This window comes from Puma concolor, chromosome B1 (assembly GCF_028749965.1).
Source record: "Puma concolor isolate L17-30 chromosome B1, mPumCon1.1.hap2, whole genome shotgun sequence".
Classification (NCBI taxonomy): Eukaryota; Metazoa; Chordata; class Mammalia; order Carnivora; family Felidae; genus Puma; species Puma concolor.
In genome coordinates this window covers 17,222,925-17,229,177 of record NC_141670.1, presented here as the reverse complement: position 1 = coordinate 17,229,177, position 6,253 = coordinate 17,222,925, and positions in this window count along the sequence as shown.

The following is a 6,253-nucleotide window of genomic DNA, read 5'->3' as shown; positions in this document are numbered from 1 at the left end:
TGCTAAACGACAGTAGGGATGGGTTGGTGGGACCGAGAGAGGACCCCACCCTGCAGTCGTAGAGGTGCCCGAGGAGGACACCTGGTACGCTTGGACCCCACTGTTGGGGACTCACAATAGCCACTAAAAGGAAGCGAGGTCCCCAAAGCTGAGGAGCCTGGGACATATTGTTTTAGGGACAACTACTGTCTACAGACAAGCGATTTATAACCGTTCTATTGGAAAACACAAGCATATTTGAATGGAAGCGGTTGGATTGATCTAATGTTTCCAGATATTGTATATACATAGAATTTGTTTAGATAAATTAAGCGCATTCGGTCTGGATGCTATGGTTTAAAATGTGAACAAAAAGAGGTAAAAAGGGCCATCTAGTGGGGCAATGGAGAATTAACTTGAAAATATTTACAAGTTGATGTTTCTCTCCCCCCCCACCCCCCACGTGAATACACAAATAACACGATATTCTGTTGTAACGGAGGTAATAATACCTTATCATACATGGTGGTGATAAGGCCAATGAGGTGATACCAGGGGTAGAGCAGACAGGACCCTCTACACAGGTAGATCTTGTAATTTCTTATTTGTATTCTTGTTTTTGTTGATCAACATGATATTACTATTACTAATATGACAGATCACTGAATGTTGGCCTACTGAATTTCATGTTCATGATATCCACTGAAAATAAGCCGTTCGCTTAACTCTAGAACGTCAGTTTTTACTCCGGGGATAGGATGAAACGATAATGATGCGATAGCCTTCCCTGGGATTGTTTAAAAGTCTGCTCAAGAAGCTCCTAATTTATTTCAACACACACTTTTCCCCAACACTCAACTAGGAGGTGGACTTTGGAGGAAAGAAGGAGAACATACACCACCTGAGAAAGGCAGCCTACCCTCGAGGCCGATGGCGTGGGTACAGGCTCGTTAGCGCCTGGGTGTAAAATGCCTGTGGGTAACGTGTAACACCTCAGAAATGTTTCTAATATGTATGTAGCAGCAGAAGGACATGCTGTGACCAAGGGACCACCTTCCCATCTGTTATCTGACTTCCTTTCGCGTCTGAAATGGCACCGGGAGAACCAGGCCTTGAAGTTAGAAGATCTGGGTTTTCCAGGCTCCGCTCTTGCTGTAACTCGCGGTGTCAGCCAAGGGAGAGCTCTTCACACTCTGGGCTTCACTTCTGCGCATATGATCACTAGCCCTCCGCCCTCACTATTGTGGGTCCCCAAGAGTTCGTGTGCCAGATGTGGCCTTCCACTGGGCTCAAGCATACAGACCCTAGAGCGACTTTGAACTTGATCTTCTGATCCCGCAAGGCAGCAGAGATCGTGCTCTTCACGTGAGGTTTAGTAGGCTGAGCAGCTTGGGGAGGGGGTGAGGCGGGACTGGAAACATAGATATCAATGTAAAATGCTCAGAATTCGGATAAATTGGAAGAATGAGCAAACTGAGCGCCTGAGCCTGGAATGGAGCTGGACACCGTTTTTATAACCTCCAGCACGGCCGTCAATATGCTGCTCAACTCACGTACTGGTGGCAGGAGGTTAAAGCTGCCGGTCATACCTCTGATTTTTCATTTCGTTTCTCATCTATGAAGTAGAATCTGAATAAATAAAAATTAATTTTCAAGTCTGAAAAACAGACCTACCTGGATTGCTGCCACTTTATAGACACATTGAAATATATATAACGCAGTAATATCATTCTTTAATTTTTTTTTTGAGAGAGAGAGAGTGCACAAGTGGGGGAAGGTCAGAGACAGGGAGGGAGACACAGAATCCGAAGCAGGCTCCAGGCTCCAAGCGGCCAGCACAGAGCCCGACACTGGGCTCGAACTCACGGACCACAAGATCGTGACCTGAGCCGAAGTCGGACGCTTAACCGACTGAACCACTCAGGCGCCCCCAGAAATATCATTTTAAAATAGCTTCATTAGGGGCGCCTGGGTGGCTCAGTCGGTTAAGCGTCCGACTTCGGCTCGGGTCATGATCTCACAGTTTGTGAGTTTGAGCCCTGTGTCGGACTCTGTGCTGACCGCTCGGAGCCTGGAGCCTGCTTCTGACTCTGTGTCTCCCTCTCTCTTTCTGCCCCTTCCCCACTCACACTGTCTCTTTCTCTCTCTCTCTCTCTCTCAAAAATAAATAAACATTAAAAAATAAAATAAAATAAAATAAAATAGCTTCATTAATCCTTCCTTCAACTAAGTGAAGTAATGACTTGAAAAATACATCCAAGTCCATCAAGCAAAGTGCAAATCAATAGTTTGGTCATACAGATATTACTGAGGAAGGAATTCTTTGTCTTGATTTCTCTTCACTGTTTGACCATTCTTATCATGGGATAAATTATTTTAAGTAGTGGCAGCAGAGACCTGTCAGGAAAACCCCTCCTACATGGTGGTTGATGCTGTTTTCCACGTAATGACGAAGGTTTCGTATTTTGTATACTTTGTTAAGGTATCTTGCCAAGCAAGATCGTGATCGTGAGTGCCACCCTGGCTGTTCGGACAACCTCCAAGCATTGACCTTACCTACAAATCCTCACAAACGTTACAAATTCCCGCCTGGGCACAGCACAGCGTGCTTTGAGAGTTTCAGTGTGGTTACAAAGCGGGTGCACGGTCGCTGGGGAAGGGCGTGTCGGGAGAGGTGGGAAATCGGCCTCGGGGAATAAAAGACAACACCGTGTTAGGTAACACACACACACACACACACACACTTGGACAATTATCATCTCCATCTGGAAAGCCCACCATATAGTAATACATTCGTGACCAAATTGCCCGATACAAGGGAAAAGGGGAGGGAACTACTGAGTAATGATTGGGGTGAGTGTTCACTGAGTATCTGTTTGGTGCCAGTTACTGTAGGACTCATTTGAATAGAGTCTCTCCTCTGAACGTTTGGATGAAATGGATACTGACAGTAAACGATACACTATTCGCGGTATATACTCAACCCGGGAGGCGGGCTCCTAATGCGACAGGACTGGTGTCCTTATGAGAAGAGGGGAAGAGACACGGGGGGAGGAGGCCACGTGAGGATGGAGGCAGAGATTGGAGGGGGGCAGCCAGAGGCCGGGGGCCACCTGGGGCCACCAGCGGCTGGAAGAGGCAAGGAAGGAGCCGCCCCTGATGGCCTCAGAGGGAGTGAGGCCCTGCCGACACCTTCATTGTAGGCTTCCAGTCTTCAGAACCATGAGGGAAGACATTTCTGCTGTTTCACAACAGTTTGTGGCAATTTGTGACAGAAGCCCTGGGAAACAAAAGCCACATGTGAAGAAGGGGAAGCTTGGAGACGCAGAGAGGCAGTGAAGCTGAAGGGAGTGTTAAATATTCATTACATTCTCTCTCTCTCTCTCTCTCTCTCTCTCTCTCTCACACACACACACACACACACACACACACACACACACACACACAGAGGTACATCCCTATGGGATGGCTTTGGAAATGGCAGAAATGTTCTCCCAGGAGGGAAGAGAAAGAAGCTGGGACTGCTCTGGTTAACGGGCATTGCACGCACACCCGAGTCAGAGTTGGGAAGAGCCCGCGGACCCCCTGTTCCCGACACAGAGAGAAGCCCTCCCGAGGGCAACAGGCAGGCCCACAGACGTCACGTAGGAAGGCCCACTGACAGAGGAACCTACTGTGATGACACACGGTCACCATTAAGCGCGGCTGGAACGTCAGTGTGGCTGGTGAACTCTCTGAAGGTGACCTTCGAGTCACTGCTAACCAGGATGTGGAAAATCCTCGGGGCGGCCGGGTGGCTCCATCAGTCAGGGGTCCAACTCTTGGTCTCGGCTCAGGTCACCATCTCATGGTTCGTGGGTTCGAGCCCCGCATCAGGCTCGGTGCCGCCGGTGGGGAGCCTGCCTGGGATTCTCTCTCTCCCTCCCTCTCGGCCCCTCCCTCACTCACGCTGTCTCTCTCTCAAAATAAGTGAATAAACTTGCAAATATAAATTAATTTATTAAATGTTTAAAAAATTGTGGAAAATCCTCTCACAGAAGGAAAGGGAAAGGCCTGTTCTAACCCAGGCTGGTAGGGGGGTGTGGAAAAGCACACAGGCAAGGGATGTCAGCACAACAGAGAGCCCAGAGAATGAACAGAGAAAAGGGACTGAACAGGACCAGAGGGAAAAATGCCTCCTTATCAAAATGGATCAATTTCCCTGATGCTTTAATGCGGCTGAACAACAGGTAAGGCCATAAGTGTGTCATATATAATAATGTATTTTTTGTAAAATCTTTCATAAATCAATGCCTTAATATTATACATGATCCTCATTCCAAAGTAGGGGTTCACGTCCCAGAGTCTGTGATAATGGCGGCCTATGGCCGCCTGTGAGAGCCACAGTAGGCCTGGCCGGGTGTGGCCTCATTACCGGCTGTGCAGGAGAGCCACTCATCTGAGAAGGCCAAGACAGCTCTAACAAGAGTCGCAACCAACCTTTCTTTGAATGTTTAGAATCAAAATTATTCAAGAAAACAGAACTTTTAAAATTAGAAGGAATACACCGAACTGTGTTCCACAGAAGAGTACAGCTCCACATGCTTAATATATGTGGGTTAAACCGAATTGAATCAGGGTAATACTGCTACTTTAGGTCATTAAGTGCCAGTGCATTCCAGTGTTTCCATTGCAAGGAATAGAAAACCCAATTTGAACTGGCTTAAACACGCAAGGGGATTTATTGCTATAAAACAGGAAAGCCCAGAGCTCGGTCAGGCCTCAGGCCTTCTTTCTCCATGTCTCCGTGGGCCCCAGGTGGCTTTTCAAGAGTGCTTGACCCCAACCAAGATCAGTGCCTCCTCATTCACGTGGAGGGGGAGGAGAAAGGCATCCTCTGGACAAAGTCTTTTTTTTTTTTTAATTTTTTTAAGTTTATTTATTTACTTTGAGAGAGAAAGAGTGTGAGCTGGTGAGAGGCAGAGAGAAAGAGAGAATCTCAGGCAGGCTCTGCAGAGTCAGCTCGCAGCCCGACGTGGGGCTCGAACCCACGAAACCATGAGATCGTGACCTAAGCCGAAATCAAGAGTCGGACGCTTCACCAACTGAGCCTCCCAGGTGCCCCTGGACAAAGTCTTAAATGTTGCTCAGAGTGACATCTCTGAGCCAATCACAGGAGCGGGGGGGACGTCACGTGCCAGCTGTCTGGAACCTGCTCACTAGTAGACTAATTCCCAAGGCAAGGATACCTCACCAGAGGCACCCAAATCAGGATCCATACCTGGAACTGAGTTAATTCTACCCCCAAATTAATGTCTGTAACATGCAGGGAGGATAGGCAACCAATATTTCACAGCACGAAGTCACGGTCCAGTTTGAGCCAGAGAAGCTCTGGAACTTTTATTTTCTTGCAAGAATTCTTAACATGTTTATAAAACGGCAAGGATCATGCTCTATTTTTGTCAACATGGTAACGACTAATTTTAACAGTTAAATAAGAAATTAAGCTGTTAGTAAGTTGACAGCCTTATACATGTGATGTTTGGTGACTTTCATATCAAGAAAATTGCAAAAATAAAACTACATTGAGACACCTTTTTCCACCTGTTGGGCTCCCAAGTTTGAGCATCCAGCTTTGAGTCAGGTAATGGCCTCACAGTTCGTGAGTTTGAGCCCCACATTGGGTGAGCTCAAGCCCCACTCGGGATTTTCTCTCTCTCCCTCTTTCTCTGCTCCTTGTGGAATTCTCTCTCTCTTTCTCAAGAATAACAAAATCAAAAAATTAAAAAGCAAATTCCCAAGTGTAATGTCATAACGTTAGCCAAAGCGTGACCCTCTCCTACATTGCTAATGGGAGAGACAATTGCCGCAAGTTTTTGAAGAAAAATTGGATGATATGTATCAAATTACAAATGCAGTCATGCTTTTGGTTTTGTTTTCGGAAATTCTACTTCTGGAATACATGCTGTAAATTTACCTGCATGCATGTGGATGAGTGAAAAAAACTGGAAACCACCCAAGCATCCATCTGGAGGGGCTGGTGTGTGGAATCCCCACCCTGGGATACCATATTTTTGTAAAATCACAGACTGAGGAAGCCCTGTCCGTCCCGATCAGAACTATTTCCAAGGCAAAACACTACATGGAAAAGAGAGCAGTGCTGAACAGTATACAGAGCGTGTCATCTTTTGGTGCAGACCAGGGAACCTTCTCACTGTATTTTTTATACCTTCTTTCCATGATTTCATTTGTGAACCGTGGGCATATACCCACTGTTCAAAAACGGAGGTCTTTT